Source organism: Gymnoscopelus microlampas, assembly GCF_963454915.1.
Source record: "Gymnoscopelus microlampas genome assembly, chromosome: 15".
In the NCBI taxonomy this organism is placed as follows: domain Eukaryota; kingdom Metazoa; phylum Chordata; class Actinopteri; order Myctophiformes; family Myctophidae; genus Gymnoscopelus; species Gymnoscopelus microlampas.
This window is the reverse complement of record NC_139952.1, coordinates 47851447-47871239: the sequence shown is the minus strand read 5'-3', so window position 1 is coordinate 47871239 and position 19793 is coordinate 47851447. Positions and strand designations below refer to the sequence as shown.

Genomic DNA, 19793 nt, shown 5'->3' with positions numbered 1-19793 from the left:
TTTCTAAAGATTTTCATTCATCTTGGGGGCGGGCTGGGGGCTTGTCAAAGTGAGTGTATGACACTGTTAACATCAAAAGCCAGGTGCAGAAGTCCACTTTTAATGCCAAAATAAAGTCGGGTCGGACGTCCAGACTACAATATGACGGTCATTCAGAGGTTCGGGGGCCGGGGCTACCGTCCTAAAGTCGGCTGTTAGGCTACGGTGCTACACAGCCACGTTGTTGTTGTGACATGATCCCAAACTCATTTCGCCATTCCGCGGTGTTTACTTATTAATTCAGCCCAGCTTCAAGTTAATTTTGTCGGCAGTGAAGCCAAGGAAACAACACCGATACTTTGGAAGAGACACAAGTCAACTTCCAAATGCTTGTGGCCGGGAAATGATCTTCGCAGAGCGGATAAAGTGTCAGCTCTTCGCCCTGGCCGAGTGGCCGTAACTGTCTGTGCTGCTCGGACTCCGCGCTCGGCGCGCTGCGCAGATGAATGTTAGACACCGCCTTGCTTTTCTTTTTTGGGGCTGATGGTGCGTTCAAGGCGCCTCGGAAACACAGAATAGGATGAAATACAACATGACAAACCGATGTAACCATGGAAATTTGGGACACTCTTGAACGAAGTTGAACGAAGAGAGAACGCCGTTCACAAACGCCAGAATGAACGCGTTCACGATAACGTTCATCTAGCGGATATACAGTACGTTCAGTTCACGTTCGCCCAAAATATGAACGAGTTCATGAACGATCGTTCATTGAACGCGTTCAGGCACAACACTGTCCCAGTTTGCTCTCAGACATCTGAGGCCGTCAAGAGAATTTTCAAACATGGTTGATATTTATCTGGATCGCTACTGTCCGTTGTGCTTTATATTGTTGTGTACATATATTGTATAGGAAGATTGACATACTTTGTGTGTGGAGGTCCAGGTTCAATACTGAAGTTAAGAGGTTCTCTTCTAGACCAGTCACTCTTCATAGACACATAGCTGGGTGTTGGAGACTCTGGTCTGTGATACAGGATTCCGGAATCATAAAATGTTTATGTGAATGAAAAAGTCAATTTGTTTTTTTCATTTTTATATTCCATTTTACATTTACATTTAACATATTTTAGTTTCCTCACACAACATTGCAGCAACAAGAAAACCGAATAAAATAGCAATAAAATAACAGAAACCATAACATGTTACTAAATTTACAGCACAATAACAGGGGATAGACATATTTTACATAGCTTGTTGCATACTGTACATGCACACAAACAGCCAGCCTGTCTAGTGCAGCATCACCACACACCACACTGTGATGTGTGCAACTTCATTCACAAACTGCACACATAGTAACTTATAATCTGTAGATAAACATTGGACAGGGATGATACAACATGATTAGATGATATGTCTTGTTTTTGTCATTTGCACAAGTAACTCATGAGATCGTTGTGTTATAGTGTTGTGTGTATTGTATAGAACGATTGACATACTTTGTGTGTGGAGGTTCAGATTCATTACTGAAGGTAGGAGGTTCATCTTTAGACCAGTCACTCTTCATAAACACAGAAGGAGGCTCTGGTCTGTGGATGTGCTGTTTGTCAGTTCCCTCCTCCTCTCTCTCCTCACAATGACTCATCTTTGGTCTTTATTAAACCTGTCAAGATTACAGTCAAAATAGACCAGAAAACAGTAAATGTTTGCTGCAGATACACAATGTGCATGCACACACAGACACAGCTTCAGCTACAATATATAACATGTTAAGGATGCAACGTAAATTCCTAAGCTGTCAGTTTGCCCCTGGTTTTCCAACATGGACATTACAGCCATCAGAAGCATCACTGCACATGTGACTGTCAACAACACTACTGCTCTGAGAGCAGCATGCAGGCAACCGTTAGCTTGTTAGCTTAAACACTGTTCAAACATGTTTAAAGATAAGCTGTATGAACTGTTTGGCTGCATCTCAACTGAAAGGATTCTAACAATGGGACAACGTGTAACAAAGAGGAACATGTCACATTTAATGAAACATCTGTGATACATGGGATACACTTGAAAACAGTCATGCACCGTGTCGACTATGTACATAAACCTCAATTTAGACTGTGTCACTCGCCAAAAGCAGCCGATCTACAAGCCCACAACACGTCGCAATGTGTGACGTGTCGTGACCTTGTAGATCTACTTAAAGAAGGAGCGCTTCACCCATTGTCAATCTTATCTTCATATAATAGGTTCTCAAAATGCTCTTTATATCTTTATACAATGCCACCATTTCTGTCTACTCACTATGCGTCTCATTGGTGGGCTGTGGACGAATACAAGAACGCTCGCCCCAAAACACACTCGCCCCGGGTCAAATCCGGCGACCTCGGAACGATCGCCACCTGGTATTCCTAACCTTAACCTCAGTAAAACTATGCCTAAACCTAACCTTATTCCTAACCTTAACCTCAGTAAAACTATGTCTAAACCTAACCTTATTCCTAACCTTAACCTCAGTAAAACTATGTCTAAACCTAACCTTATTCCTAACCTTAACCTCAGTAAAACTATGCCTAAACCTAACCTTATTCCTAACCTTAACCTCAGTAAAACTATGTCTAAACCTAATCTTATTCCTAACCTTAACCTCAGTAAAACTATGTCTAAACCTAACCTTATTCTTAACCTTAACCTCAGTAAAACTATGTCTAAACCTAACCTTATTCCTAAACGTAACCTCAGTTCAACTATGTCTAAACCTAACCTTATTCCTAACCTTAACCTCAGTAAAACTATGTCTAAACCTAACCTTATTCCTAACCTTAACCTCAGTAAAACTATGTCTAAACCTAACCTTATTCCTTACCTTAACCTCAGTAAAACTATGTCTAAACCTAACCTTATTCCTAACCTTAACCTCAGTAAAACTATGTCTAAACCTAACCTTATTCCTTACCTTAACCTCAGTAAAACTATGTCTAAACCTAACCTTATTCCTAACCTTAACCTCAGTAAAACTATGCCTAAACCTAACCTTATTCCTAACCTTAACCTCAGTAAAACTATGTCTAAACCTAACCTTATTCCTAACCTTAACCTCAGTAAAACTATGCCTAAACCTAACCTTATTCCTAACCTTAACCTCAGTAAAACTATGTCTAAACCTAACCTTATTCCTAACCTTAACCTCAGTAAAACTATGTCTAAACCTAACCTTATTCCTAACCTTAACCTCAGTAAAACTATGCCTAAACCTAACCTTATTCCTAACCTTAACCTCAGTAAAACTATGTCTAAACCTAACCTTATTCCTAAACGTAACCTCAGTAAAACTATGCCTAAACCTAACCTTATGTCTAAACCTAACCTTATTCCTAACCTTAACCTCAGTAAAACTATGCCTAAACCTAACCTTATTCCTAACCTTAACCTCAGTAAAACTATGTCTAAACCTAACCTTATTCCTAACCTTAACCTCAGTAAAACTATGCCTAAACCTAACCTTATTCCTAAACGTAACCTCAGTAAAACTATGTCTAAACCTAACCTTATGCCTAAACCTAACCTTATTCCTAACCTTAACCTCAGTAAAACTATGCCTAAACCTAACCTTATTCCTAAACGTAACCTCAGTAAAACTATGCCTAAACCTAACCTTATTCCTAAACGTAACCTCAGTAAAACTATGCCTAAACCTAACCTTATTCCTAACCTTAATCTCAGTAAAACTATGCCTAAACCTAACCTTATTCCTAAACGTAACCTCAGTAAAACTATGCCTAAACCTAACCTTATGCCTAAACCTAACCTTATTCCTAACCTTAACCTCAGTAAAACTATGTCTAAACCTAACCTTATTCCTAAACGTAACCTCAGTAAAACCAATGCAAGAACCTCTGGGGGCGAGCGGTCCGCGGCAAAAATGGGGGTGAGTGCGTGTCAGAAATAACCAGTGACACAATAAGAATTGCACCTCCCCCCAAAAGAATCATATTTGAACTGGGGACCCCCCACCCTGACAAGCACTTGGAATTGTAGGCATTACATTTTGTTTGACTCGGTTCCAAATACAAATATTGTGAAAATAGCAGATCTACAAGCTCACAACGCCTCACACTGCGATAACACACACACAGAGAGATAACAACCTCACTCTACAACAAAGTATCACATGAACTCCCCTGAGGTCACATGACTTACTGTCAACTGTGGAGGTGATGTGATACTAATTACAACACGTCACTTCTAACAACTTATTAAAAATAGCAGATCCACAAACTCACAACGCATCATATTGTGACTCTTTGTGAGCTTGTAGATCTGCTATTTTTGAAGCATGTTGACTGTCTTCTCTTATGGGGCTCACTGGCACAATTATTTATGCATGTATTTATTTTCAGATGGGGGTCCACCACCAAATATATATTAATTATAACAATAAAAATCAGTTTATGGCTTCTTGACATGAAGATGTTTCTGTACTGTTACAACTGGTTTCCAAGTTAAATGTAAATAAAAAGTAACTAGTTACTGCTCTATGTATGCAATATACATATATTTTTGAGAGCAGTAACTATAACTAGTTACTTTTTAAAAGTAACTTGCCCAACACTGTCAAGGAGAGAGAGAGAGAGGAACACAAAGCTGTGGTCACATGGTTTACAGTAAACTGCCATGGAGCCTGTCTGTCTCCAGACCATAGGCCCCGCCCACTCCTCTGAGTGAACTGCGTCAGTGACTCACACTGTGTTAATGTCAGAGTCATAACTTATTCCTTATCTAACTCACATTCTGTTTACAAGTCTCACTGTGTTCTGAGAGAGAGAGAGAGAGAGAGAGAGAGAGAGAGAGAGAGAGAGAGAGAGTCAGAATGAGGGCGAGGGAGGGGTAATTCTTTGAGACACATATCCGAGTTTTTGACCAATAAGAACCTTTGTTTGCACCTTCAAAGGGTCAAAAAAGGGAATCATGTGACGCTGATCCCCTTACCCTATTCACTCATACTATGTCATAACATACAGTATGTTTAGGCAGAAGAATCATTAAGAAGCAATACTTCATTGTTTGTTTATTCAACTTTTATGACCGAGTCATTGTATAAACACCATCAACTATATAATACCAGACTAGAGACATTAGTTCTAGTAAAGTGATTAAAACACTTACCATATATTAATCTTTATGCTTTAATCCAACGTGTCAAAATGGAGTCCATGCAGTTCAGCTCTCTGTGTTGTCTGTTAAAATGGTGACTGTGAATAAACACATAAAGTTCTATCATACAGTAAGGAGTGTCTACAGAGCTGAGGAGGAGTCACTGAGTATTTAACCCTGTGAGGACAGAAAGCCAGGTGAAGCGAGGTTATGTGAGGACAGAGAGAGAGAGGAAACATGTTGTTACAGTGTATTCATGTACTTTACATTGATGTTTCATGAACATATCTGTATCAGTGTGTTTACATTGTGTTGTAGTTGTGTCTAGTCTCCCCCCTCTTTATCTCTCACTTGCTCCAGCATGTCTCTCGCTCACACACACATGCATGCAGCACACATGTGGACGCCCGCGCACGCACGCACACACACACACACACACACACACACACACACACACACACACACACACACACACACACACACACACACACACACACACACACACACACACACACACACACACACACACACACAGAGCAGGAACACACACAGGAGGGGTGGTGTTATGTAACAACTGGTTTCCAAGTTAAATGTTGTCATATGCAGCATTGTGTTTGATTAATATAATGCTGTCATATTGGCCTAAATTCAGTCATGTACCCTATTTCTCCTGTCTCTGTCTATGCAAGGTCAAACTAGCTACAGGCGTTCTGTGGCTATCAGTTGTTTTGAGAACACTGTATCTCGATGTTCTTCTCTGCTAACAATTCCTTCAGCGCCACTGAAGTCATCACTGACCAGTGACAGGTCAGACCCGAGGTCAACGTGTCATTCGAGACATGTGGACGCTGTTTGTTCAAAGATAAACTGTCACACCATCTTCATCATCTTCATCATCTACCATCATCATCCTCATCTGACGACGACGTAATCATCACTATCCACCAATAGCAGGACAACACCTCTGACGGCTGGACGCTTGATGTATCTTCAATGATGTCATATGTTTATGTTACTGGACGCTGTTAAAGTCCAGGGCTTTCTCTGTTTAACGGCGGAGAGAGGCGACGACCGATGATGCGTGAACCTGCTGATACTGTAACCTTCCATTACTCTCTCTCTCTGAATAATATACTTTCATTACATCCAATGGCTGCCTGTGTCCTGAGTCTGGTTTTTTCTTGTCGCCTTTGATGAAAGTTACCGGTACTTATATACATACTGATGTGATGTTTCTGCCATGCATAAGTATCTATACATATGGTTGATAAGGAAAAATAACAGCTCTATCAGTGTTCACCTCACTACTACAGTTTTATCTGATCTTCACAACATGTTGTTACCTGACCTGCTGCTGAAATAAGATAAACATTGTTCATGTTTAATGTTTATATACTGAGAGGTCTGTCTGTCTGTCTGTCTGTCTGTCTGTCTGTCTGTCTGTCTGTCTGTCTGTCTGTCTGTCTTATAGAAACAAACACACTATATGTCTGTCTCATAGGACCACAATGGAAACAAGTCCCCAGGTCTTTCTTTGATATCCTTTAGTTTAAATGTCTGACTGTACTTGTACCTCTGTGCTGTTTACATCTCTGTCTAATAAAGTATTCAATCAATCAATCAAAACATATTCTATAACAAACAACAGTGTTTGTGTTGAACATTAAGTGTATTTGCACACTTTCTCATCATGCCCACCCCCCACCCCCCCACCCCCCCCCCCCCCCCGCCCTTTATCACGATAAAGTTTGAAACCCACTACTGTATCTGGTCATTTGCACACATGAACACACTCAGACTTTTTTTTGCTTACTGCCATTTCCCATAAATGATGGTGACTCAACAGGAAGTGAAAGTGTGCAGCTGTTTGCCTATAGTGCCATAAATGAGGGCATGTCCCTCTCAGTGATGGGCAAGCTCTTGGAACATGTAGTAATTAAGCTACACTACTAGTTACACTCGATTAAATATAGCTCAACAACGACAGAAGCTATCCCCAGAGAAATGTAGCAAGCTTGGCAAAAGTAGCTAGCTACATCGACACTACTTTTTTTTAAAGTAATACTATAGGTGTGTTTCCTGTTCTAGGGCTGGATGATATGGTTGAAATCAATATCATGACTTTTCTCTATCGACAATATGGTATATGTACGCAGAATACATTTAAGTAATCAAATTCATGAATTAATGTTCATTATGATCTACAACACTGATGATACGTCCCAGGTGCATCCATGTGATGTTTTCTTTATACTTAGTGACTCTATTTATAGTGGCTCATAGGAATTAGACTAAGTGACAACCAGGAATAGTTTGGTGACCACCGGAGAGACGGGTGACAGCCGGAATGTAGACGGCACACCGGGAGCAGTACGGTGAGGCCTTTATAGGCGGGTGCATATATGGTTTGACCCAAAAAAAATTGGAACAAAAGGTATCTCAATGGTTTATTGTAGTATCAGGTGTACTTAATAACATATCAAAAGTCTACCGAAATCTGATCATTAGAAATGTCAAATTTCCAAGATGGCCGCCACCAGTTCCTTAAAAGACCATTACTCCTTCATTATTTGCCCTACACAAGTAATTATGTTGCCTAACCCCATGTTTTGGTGATCTAGGAATCCAATTAGCATATACATTATAGTCAAGTGATTATAAGTACAATTACATATTGAAGCAATTGGTTATAAGCATATTTAACAATGTAATTGGACATTTCTCCCTTTTCTACATGCCATAATGCCCAGGATTGGTGAATTCATCACTTATACATGTAATTCACATTCTGTTGAAGCTTTCAAAATGTATTTTGATACCAATAAGGAATAAATTCATTATTACTGGGTGGTACTGTGACATCTGTAAAAACATGGCTGCCAAGTGATAGACTGGGAATATTACACAACTCTTGGAAGAAATTCCTTACCGAGAAATATCTTCACCAATTTGTTTGTAAAGGTGTCTGGTTCCCAAACTGGGGGTCCCCCAAATGATTTTGGGGGGTCCCCAGATGGTTAGCTTAATGTGCAACATTGTTTTCTCACTCAACAGTAAACAAACCAACATACAGTATAAGTGTATACAGGGCATCTGCTTTCTAAAGTTACAATTTAATTACTCTTAAGACTATATTATCTATATATATATTATCTCAAATATTAGGTAGGAAAGAGGCAAACATTGTGAAAAGCTCACAACGCTACACTCAGTAGGAAAAAAAGGCCACTTGTGGGCCTAGAGAGGGTGTGCAAGTCAGTACAGAGCTATCACAACATGTATCTAGTGTCTTCTACTGGGTGTCTAGGCAGGGGTGGTGGAGGAGTGTGGTGTGGATAAGGTTCAGATTTGTTTTGTCACAGACATCTCCTTATTCCTGTGAGTAGTTGTGTGAGGTTTTAGTGCAAAATTAATTTCACATGTCTTTGTTTTGTGATTGGTACTGCCTGCAATAAGCTTGAACCTTGATCTTTTTTTCTGGATAATTGTAACAGCAAGAAGGTACGTATAGGGGACAGCCCATGACGCCCTGGGCTCCAGTCTCCCCCATAGAATCCCAATCTAACCGACCTCCACGCCCATAAGGGGCTGTGTCTCTGTTGCTATCCAACAAACAAGCACTGCTTTCGGCTTAGACCAAGTTTTTGTTCTGGAGCTGTTCTGGAGAGGGGAGAGGACGCTCTGAGCCATAATGATAAGTCACTGGGGGCCCCTGGGAATATCAATGATCAGCCACCACCAACTCTCCTGTGAGCCAGTCCGACATAGACACCCTTGTCTGCCTGACACACAGGCAGACAAGGACCACCACTATGGGGGGGTGACCGACCCTCCTCACTAGCTATGCCCACTCATGAGCGCCTATCTCGGGCATAGGAGCCAGACCCGCCAGGAGGTCCATTTGGGACCAGCATACATAGGGACACGACTGTCTGCCTGACACAGTCTTGCAACATGTGGAGGTCTTACAACCACCTCCACTGGCTACCTATGCTAACTCAAGAGTGCCTATCTTGGGAGTGCCTATCTCGGGAGCCAGCGTGGAGGGCCACTTGGGACCAGTGGGACTATCCAGTGAGCCAGGCGACATAGGGACACTCCTCTCAGCCTCACGCATTAGCTAAATTCAAATACCTTAATTTCTGCCTCCTCCTCACTCCGTCCTCCAGCGTGTCGTGGCTTAGAAATCGTTTGCATCCCAAATGCTAATTTGCTTTTGGAGGAGCTGAGAACGAGGAGAGCACAGGCTCCCTAAGCCACTTGGAGTGAGATCTGGCAAAAAAGTTCATCTTTCATGTATCGTTTGCAGAACTGTCTTCGTTGAAATGGCGTATCATCTCTGTTGGAGGTTTTGCACATCGGACATGGGGGAGATCAGAAGCTCAGGGTCTCCTTGCCTCCTAACTTTGCTCTTCTGTGCTCCAAGTGCCCAGGGAGCAATCCAGTAACCCCCATACTCCCCTCTACCCACCTGAGGGGAACCCTAGGCCCACTAAACTCTAGACCAGACCCACCCCGCATACTCCCCTCTGTCTAGGCACCCAGTAGAGACTCGGTTCTGACAGCTCTACACTAAACTCCATAACCACCCCATCCGACGATATCGGACCCCCGTGCGTGCAACGTACCCCTGTCCGCGAGGATCAGGTTCACAGAGAATATTCTATGATTGCAGTGAAATCGCCATTTTCGCTGGCAAGCATCTTTTCAGATTGGGGTCTGTGGCCAAATACATATAAATATGGGGGTCCTTGACTTGAACATATTTAAGTCACAGTTAAGAAGTTCAAGAGTTATATATCTTTTTTGTATGGTTATTGATATCGATAATTGTATGGAAAATATTCAAAATAAAGTTTGGATCCCAAGGCTAGAATCCATCAGTAGGTCCTAAAGAAGCCTCATGCAAAATGTGGTGCTTTTATCAGCTTCATGTCGTTAATGTTAAAGATACTGGACTATATGTCAGGCCCTCACAACAACTCCAGAGTTCTACCAAAGTGGACAAAACAACCAAATGGTTTTATTGCCATTTCTGTGCATGAACTTTGACACTGCAGGTTTCTATGAGCCGTTGACGATGTCATCAATGTGCTCTGATCACACCGTCATAGTGCTGGTTTGTCCTTTCATCCATCCACGGTTTCTACAACACATAATAACCATGCTGACACAGCCTCAGAATATATGACTCTTAACAGTACCGCATACGATCGCTGTTACCGGGTAGCAAACTTGTATCTCCATGTATTTCGTTGTATGTTTTTGTCATATGAATTAATTAATTCAGTGGTTCTCAAACGTTTTTAATTTCAAGGACCCTTGTAACTCTTGAGAGTGTACAAAAGTTTCCATTTGTACACTCAAGAGTTAAGGTAAGGGTCTATTTGGTTCCATTTGGATCCATTTGTACATTGTCAGAGTTACAGACCTGTAAGGCCCCCCCCAGCACCCTGGACCCCACTTTCAGAACCAACCGCCCTATTTTAGACTTTGTCGCTTGACAGTATTGTACAAAAATAAGCGAAAACAGATCTCACGAACACGTAGATGAGCCAATTTCGCCATTTTTGAAAGACTTGAAAGACAAATGACTGAAAACGTTCCGGCACGACCAAACAAGGGACAATACAGGACGAAAGCGGTTAATATTCCGGACTAGCCTTTTTCTTACCTTTATATGATGTTATTATTGTCCTAGGACCAGCGCTACAGTAGAACATGTTCATAACTCCATACAGTCCACCACAGCTAAAAACCAGAGTGGACGGTCCATGCTCTAGATCGCGTATTTTCATCACGTATTATTAAAAAATCACACCCTGTGTGAAGGAAGCGGTGCCTTTGGGGCGGGGCTTAACTCATTTCAGTTCGTCCCTATTGGTCGTCTGAGTCCACTTACCAAATTTGTACTTGGTAGCATGCTGCAAACTGGAACAATGGCTGTTTAAAGCCCAGCCAATGGGCAGACAGAGGGGGCGGGGCTTAAGTAATTACAGTTCGTCCCTATTGGTGCTTTTAGTCCATGTACAAAATTTGTACTCCGTAGCATGCTGCGAACTTGAGTTATGGCTGTTTAAAGGCCAGCCAATGGGAAGACAGAGGGGGCGGGGCTTCAGCAATTCATGCTCGTCCCTATTGGTGGTCTAAGTCCACATACCAAATTTGGACTTGGTGGCATGCTGCACACTGGAGTTATAGCTGTTTAAAATCCCGTGCTCATCCCGTGCTCGGACATAACATACGCTGGGGGTCCCTGGACCCCTCTTTGATAACCAGTGGTACGTGTGGGCAATGAGAGGAGAGATGGCATAGGCAGTGTCCACGTCCGTGTGTGTGTGTGTGTGTGTGTGTGTGTGTGTGCGCGTGTGTTTGTATGTGTTTCTTCTTTGCCGTGCTCATCCCGGGCTCATACGGAGGACGGACGGACGGACGGACGGACGGACGGACGGACATACGGACAGAGTCAAACGTAGAGCGGTTGGCACCGCTAAAAATTACGCATATTTATAATTAGCTGCGGTGGACTCGGGATGACGAGTTATGAAAATGTTCTACTACCACTCATCCTAGGATATAATAATATCATAAAAAGGTAAGAAAAAGGCTAGTCTGAAATTCTCCTTTAAGTCTGTCATGTGGTGGTTTTATAAATAAGAAAAGTATTGCACATACAAGGTTTCCACCCGACAGTGACAACATTATACAACATGAATAGTGAGCACCAGAGCGGGAACCTTCATGTTAAATAAAATATTATTAATGTTAAGTATACATGATTAGAACATGCTTGAACATTCGACAATTAAGGCCCAATAGCTCTACAAATGCTGCAAATCGCTACAAAACCTGCAAAGCCAGTCATTTTGGGCTTAAACAATAAGTTGAAGGTTACATTTAGGTCTGACAATGATGTAGGACTACCGACCGTGCATGTTCAAATAATGTGCACTTTACTGAAGACTGAATTAAGAAAAATCTTAATTTTTAAAATACATTTTGGAAAATATAGCCAATTTAAAATGGAGGTTCCCACTCTCCCTTGATGGTGCCCACTCCTGTATCCATATTATACTGAACTCATAGAAAACCCCCAAAAGAACCAGAAGGAGAACATGGATGGATCAAAGATGCAGTGAGAAGCATTCAGGAGGACAAACACCATTGCTGTATTATTGCACACATCTAGTTTACCAGCGTCATTGTATGCATCATGTGAGACACCCGATAAGCTAATCAATATCTCTTGATAAGGTGCTGATATGTAATTAAGAAAACCACAACATTGCATTGATCCTCTTTTTAAAGCCATATATATATATATATATATGTATATACAAAATAATGAATGATGAGCATCAATGACGGAATTCCACAAGCACACAAGATATCAAAATAAACTTATTTTTTTTGTGATTATGCTTTTATCTCTTGAATTGTTTCGATGAATAAAACTGTGGTGGGGTCATGTACATGTCGGGGGTGGGGGGGTGGTTTGTTTTGTGGTTGCCTAGAAACGCTCGTCAACGATGATGTGCCTCGACAGGCGGCGACAAGGACACGAGTCAGTCGGCGAGTGCGTCAAAAACATTTAAAGGTCTTTTTAGGTTTTAGTTATGCTTTGGGAGGCAAGTGTCCAACAACGCGTCGCATTACGCAAGCGACGTCGAAATGACAGAAATGTGTCACGCAGGATCTCAACCTGAGTGACACAGACATGAGAGTGTCGGGTCCATTTGGTTCAGTTTGTACACTCTCAAGGAGCATTCCCACCCAGTGATAAAACTAATATTTGTTCGAGCGTCGCAAGTAGTAGGCCTACATACAGTCAACGCAATGACACACCTTCAGAGTTACAGACCCATATTGGGTCCATTCGGGACGCCTGGTGGTTCACAGACCCGATGTTGAGAACCAGTCGCCTTCCTCTGGAAAATGTGATAAAAATGTAAATGTATGGTCCCAGACGCCGTCATAAAATGTTGCATAATCTGATTGGATTAGGAAGAGGAAGTAAGCTCTTTACCAAGGAAGCTACAGTCACTTCCTAGATTACATTTTGTGGCAGACACGGATGGCGAGTCGCAGACCGTACGAAATGCGACACGATGCTTAAAACTCAGAAAGTCATGAGACGTGTAGCGCGACGCACCCTCGGACACAAGTCGCTCAAAGCATAAATAAAATGTACCATTAAAACTGCTACCATCTGTGACACATCATCTCCAAGTAGCGAGTCTTCCTTTCTTTCCTTTATCCTTTATCTGACTTTTTTTTTTTTTTTTTGGGGGGGGGGGGGGGGGGGGGGGGGGGGGGGGGCGGTTATTAATGAATTACTGCATGTATGAATGTGTTTAAGCTGCTGAAGTCTCATGGAATGCGTTTCAATGGAATTGCACAGATCAAAGTTTAATCTGCAGTTATCACAACAGTCTTTAGGTTGGGACCTCAACTACAGTCAAATATAGTAGAGCTCAATTCTCCTCAATTTGGTGTCATCCACAATAATAATGTGACATTATTATTGTCTTTTAAGCCTGACGTAATACTTCATCGTACAAACAGTGTCTGAAAGTCGCAAATCTACAAGCTCAAAACGTTGTCGCGTTATGCCGACTCGTGAGCTTGTAGGATTGGCTATTTTCGACCCCTGTCATTGGTTTACGGATTACAAACCGTCTCTGTCGGGTGCAAACCTCCAAAACTGTTACTTTAGCAGAAGCAGCAGATCTACAGGCTCAAACTGCGCCTGCAGTTCTGCTACTTTTGATACTTTTGTGTCACACTGTAGTGTGATCGAGTAAGAAAACACACAAACGGTTAAAATATGGAGATAAGAGGTTTCTGCCCGACAGCGATGACATGAAGCTTAATTTATGACTTTAATTTCCCGCCCTCTCTCAGCTGTGTTCTCCTCTCCTCACAGTGTGGCTCTCCTCTCCTCACAGTGTGTGTGTCTGGTCCCTAGAATAATAATACCTGCTCAGGTTATACTCTGTCCAACTACAGAACATGACCACGTTCACCTGAAACAAAGTCATCTTTGTCATTTAAACAAAGCATGATGGGCCGGCCACACCTAGCACCATAACTGCTATACTATAAATAATATGGTTTTAGATATCGTTCTCAAGTTGAATGGCAGAGCGTACCACAACGTTAAATATAGCATTTTTTAGATATGGTTCTAACTCAATGGAATGGCAGAGTCCATATCACAGCCTTAACCACAACATCACTGTTTTATGCTCATTGCTCACATTTTGTGAATTGTGGCCGGTTGAATTTTTTATTTTTTTTTGCCCGATTTACTTCTGCATGAAACAAAGGAAAGCGTATCTACAAGCTTGTAGATCGGCTATTTTCAGTGTGTGACATGCTTCAACAGAAGACATGCTGGCTTCTATAGAATCCAAATGACTGAAATCAGTCGTGACGACCGATAACTTTAATCCATGCTTCCGATTGCATTTTTTGTTTTTTTTAACCCATTCAATCCGGGGACGCGTCTCTGTCATTTTAGATTTATTTTGGCTATTCAAAAACAGCAGATCTACAAGCTCATAGTGCGGCACTCTATTTTTTGGAAGAAACGTGAAACTACGTGCAAATCTTTAAACATATACTTTTGAAAGCAAATATTTGTAAAATATGTTGTTCCAGGGACCCCCAGAAGCAAAAAGAGTTGAGTTACAAATGTTCGCTTTAAAAAATATGTATTCAAAGATTTTCACGATTTAAAAAAAAATATTAACATTTTTAATAATTTTGAAACATCATGAAAATGTGTGCAAATCTTTTAATATATCCAAAAAAAACTTAAACGATTTGCACATTTTCTTGATTTTTCAAAAATAGCAGACCTACAAGCTCATAGCGCGGCACTCGGTGCCGCGCTATGAGCTTGTAGATCTGCTATTTTTTAATTGCCCAAAGAAATCTAAAATGACAGAGATGCGGGCCCGGATTTAATGGGTTACGAGAGGGTTGTGAACGAGGACAGCTTTCGTAAACCGTTATAGTTTTACATGTATGGTGCTCGGTGTGGACAGACCTGCTATTGAGTCTTCAAAGGGTCTCATTTTAACCAATGCCCTCTGCGTCCGACAGCAACTCCAGCCCGAGGGGGGGGGGGGGGGGATCTAAAACGTGGAATGTTTTTGGGGGCAGAGTCTGGAATGGAGGGAGGGGGAAGTTACTTGGAATAAAAATGATACAGTATGACCACCAATTGAAACTCTTCTCTGTCAAGCTGCAGATATTATTTGTATATTTATGGACATACATTCCAGATTACCTGAGTATTGGATTCCCAGTGAAATACCTGAAACGAGGCCAGATGTGTACGCTGTACGTTTGTTGTGTAGTCTCACACAGCCAGACAACTATTCCACAATATCCCAATGCTAAAGTACTGGAACTACACCTCCTGAATGTTATATAGAGTCTGGAACTACACCTCCTGAATGTTATATAGAGTCTGAACTACACCTCCTGAATGTTATATAGAGTCTGGAACTACACCTCCTGAATGTTATATAGAGTCTGAACTACACCTCCTGAATGTTATATAGAGTCTGAACTACACCTCCTGAATGTTATATAGAGTCTGAACTATACCTCCTGAATGTTATATAGAGTCTGGAACTACACCTCCTGAATGTTATATAGAGTCTGGAACTACACCTCCTGAATGTTATATAGAGTCTGGAACTACACCTCCTGAATGTTATATAGAGTCTGGAACTACACCTCCTGAATGTTATATAGAGTCTGAACTACACCTCCTGAATGTTATATAGAGTCTGAACTACACCTCCTGAATGTTATATAGAGTCTGAACTACACCTCCTGAATGTTATATAGAGTCTGGAACTACACCTCCTGAATGTTATATAGAGTCTGAACTACACCTCCTGAATGTTATATAGAGTCTGAACTACACCTCCTGAATGTTATATAGAGTCTGAACTACACCTCCTGAATGTTATAGAGTCTGGAACTACACCTCCTGAATGTTATATAGAGTCTGGAACTACACCTCCTGAATGTTATATAGAGTCTGGAACTACACCTCCTGAAATTCAGGATCCTCTTTACTCCCGGATAATTTAAACATTTAAACATTGTGGGAGGCAACAGTCTGGCTTGTGAGAGTACGGTTTTGTGCAACAAATTGTGGCCAAGTTGATCGTTTTCCATTTTTTGTCCGATTTTTACTTCCGATTGCATTCTTAGTTTGTTGTTGTTTGTCTTTAAAGAGAGGGTTCATAAACGTGACCTGGATATTGTAAACATAATCCTACAGCAGTTTCCTTCCTGTTAAAACGTTCATAACACAGCAATACACAGTTGATTATTTTTTTCCGACTTCATTTTTTCTTAAACAAGCGTTTTTTTCTTTTCTTTTCATAGAGATATATGTGTATATACTTATAGAGCTTATTCATACTGTGGCTGCTGGAACAGAACACAAAACACATAATTTAATCTTAAACATACTACCAGTTGTTTTTTTTCTTTAAATGCATGCCCCCCCACCCCACCCCACCCCCAGCCCCTCCCCTAACCCCTCCCAGTCGACAGTACCAACTCCTCCTTAATGACTGAATGAAGGTGGCACTGGAACGCCGCCGATGATTGGAGCCTTTCAAACAATCACAACACTCGTTTCATTCACAGAGAACGTAAACAGATTTGTAAAAGAGTCAACGTCATTTCCTTGGGCGGTAGGCTACTTCCACCAAATTCCGGTAGTTCCGTTTTAGACACTCCACCGGCTAGATCTTGCCCAGCGTGATATGGAACAGGGTGCAAGGCAAAAAAAAAAACAACGCTTCAATGTCAGATCATATTCTACATCACAGATCATAATTTTGCCTTGCACTAATTTGCCTTGCACCCTGTTCCATGTTAAGGTAGCTCTCCACCAAACAGACATACTACAGATTACTACAGAGTGGCAGTCGAATGAAGTCGGCAGGCTGAAAACCCACCTCTTCAGGAAACACTACCCTGACCCTTCCTCTTAGCCTTGCCTACTTGTTGTCAATTAGTTGTACGAGCTCTTGTTTTTATTGGATCTTGTGTATTTGATACACTTATTTGTTTTAGCTCTAGCTCATTTGATTTTCTTATTTGTCTCATCTGTTTAAGAAAGTAGGTAGCTGATATATTGCACTTTTACCTTAGCACTAGGTATACTCTTAGTTGCTTGTTTTAGAATAGAATGCACGTAAGACTTCTGGTGATTAGTAGTTTCGTTCCCTACATACCTATGTTGAATACACTTATTGTAAGTCTCTTTGGACAAAAGTGTCTGCTAAATGACTGTACTGTAATGTAAAGTCGGGAGATCAGTCGCTTGGAAGGTGGGTATAAACAGGGCCGACACCGACAGACGTGCAAAAAATAGCCTATGGCTTGACTGAGCATACTCGGTTTTCGTGACGGGGCCGCCCATTCAACAGCAGATTTTAGCCAATAGACGCTTTCCAGCAATTACTGCCACCGCCGACGTCGGTGCAGCAGAGAGCTACCTTTAAAGAAATAGGCTCCCAGCTGCCTCCCAGTGCCTTCTTCATTCAGTTATGTGTGTCTTGCTCCTGAGACGCACCGGTCCGGACCCTGACCCAGCCTGATTTTAGGCTGGAGGCCGCGGTGGAACCATCCCTTTAAAATCGTCCTTTATAACATGTGAGAGAGCGAGGGCTTCTGTCCCCGCAAAGAACTGTGCCAAACAAATATGCAGTGTGCCACACAAACTAAAACACGTGGAGATGTCCTAGAGGGTTGTTTCCAAGGAGGCGGAGAAATCCAATGCAAAAAAAATAAACAAATGGAGGAGGCAGACCACTGTACAATGCAACAGAATAGTAATAATGCCTTCAAACAACTATTTTAACAACTTTAGTTTAAGTAAACAAACACTCACTCAATCTGGGAACCCATTTGGTTTAACCCATTAAGACCTGAGGCGATTCTTATTTTTTTTTCTAAATCCTAACAGTTTTTTGAAAAAAAAAAATGTTTCAAGATTTTTCAAAAATAGCAGATCTACAAGCTCATAGCGTGGCACTCGGTGCCACGCTATGAGCTTGTAGATCTGCTATTTTTGAATAGCCAAAGAAATCCAACTTCCAGCTCTTAATGGGGTTTAAAAAAAAGGACAAAAATAAAGAAAAATAAAGAAAATAAAGAAACAGCTGCATGGAATTGAAGCTCTCTTCCAGGGTTCTCTCTCAGCCTGCTGGTTCCTATTAAACACATTGACTGCTTGAGATTAAAACATTGTTTTTCATCCCAATGCCAGCATTTCTTTTACCTTAAATTGACGATCGTTGGAGGAAGCCGTGGCGGAAGCCACGTTGTAGACACGGAAGTAAACAAAGCCGGAACAACGGAGCAACATTTTTTGTACCGCGATCGGCCATTTTGTTGCGTTTAGTAAGGCTCGTTTTCACCAAAAAACAGAAGAAATCCGAGCTAGATGTGTTTTTCTACAAATCCTAACATAGGAGTGGACATAAGTGATGTGTTTTCATCCGTCCATTCCTTCTCTCAGTAGTCTCGCGTGACCAGACTGTTGCCTCCCACAATTTTCAAATGTTTCCGGTCATACAGTCTGGGACTCTGAAGCTCTGATCATGATTAGAATATAAACCGGATGTGAAGCCTCCTCCCCACTTCCGTTTCGTCTTTACAGTCGCACAAATTTATCCTAATATAAATACAAATCATCTAAGTATACATAGCTTGCTGCTTATCAGAAATGGAAATTAAAAAGTAAAATGTAAAGATCTTTTAAAATATATTTTCGTGAACGGAAGTGCCAGTTTCCTCTCTCAGATTTCAGGAGTTGTAGTTCCAGACTCTATATAGCATTCAGAGATTGTAGAATAGTTGTCTGGCTACGCGAGACTATTCTCTCAGAGTCAATGGGTCATACCTAAGTTGTGTTAGAGTGCCCTCTTGTGGAAGAAAAAAAAAAGCAGATGTTGCCGTTTCACCTTCTACCGGTCACAATATAATATAATCTCAATACAAGTGAATGAGGTTTTGTAAGGACTTTAGACTTGATTTAATTACCTTAGTAAACCTTTTCATAAACGCTATGTTTTCCATGGCTAGTTTAAAGGTTGTTAATAAAGGCTGTTTGAAGGCATTAAAACGATTCGTTCCTCGATTTAAGAAATATGCAGGACAGAACATTAACCACTCAAACCCTCCAAACTACGCTGTACGTCCCAATAGCGGAAAATAGCCGATCTACAAGCTCACGACACATGGCGTCACCAAAGACAAAGGGAAAGCAAGACTCCCACACACTTTTTTTAAAACACTTTCAAAGATTTTTCTAAAAATGTTCAACTAATAGCAGATGTACAAGCTCACGGCGTGTGGCACGAAGTGAGCTTGTAGATCTCTTCTAGATCTCTTTGTAGATCTGAGCTTGTAGATCTCAACGCACGGTGGAGTTTGTAGATCGGCTACTTTCACTCCGAATGCTTGCCAAATCTATTTTCGCCGAAAGTTGGCCAATCACATCGTCCCAGAACAGAACGCTAGGGTTCATGTGGTTAAAGGCGGCTACGTCTTTGTGATTGTTTGTCATTGTTGTTGTTGTTCTCGTTGTTGTTGTTTGTGTTGTTGTTGTTAGG

The 19793-nt window shown here is 41.4% G+C and overlaps 1 protein-coding gene across 1 annotated transcript in view; it reads right to left on the bottom strand.

Moving 5' to 3' along the window:
* LOC311062402 (uncharacterized protein) overlaps positions 1–19793 on the bottom strand; it is a 700443-nt gene that overhangs the window by 479990 nt on the left and 200660 nt on the right. The window lies entirely within an intron of this gene.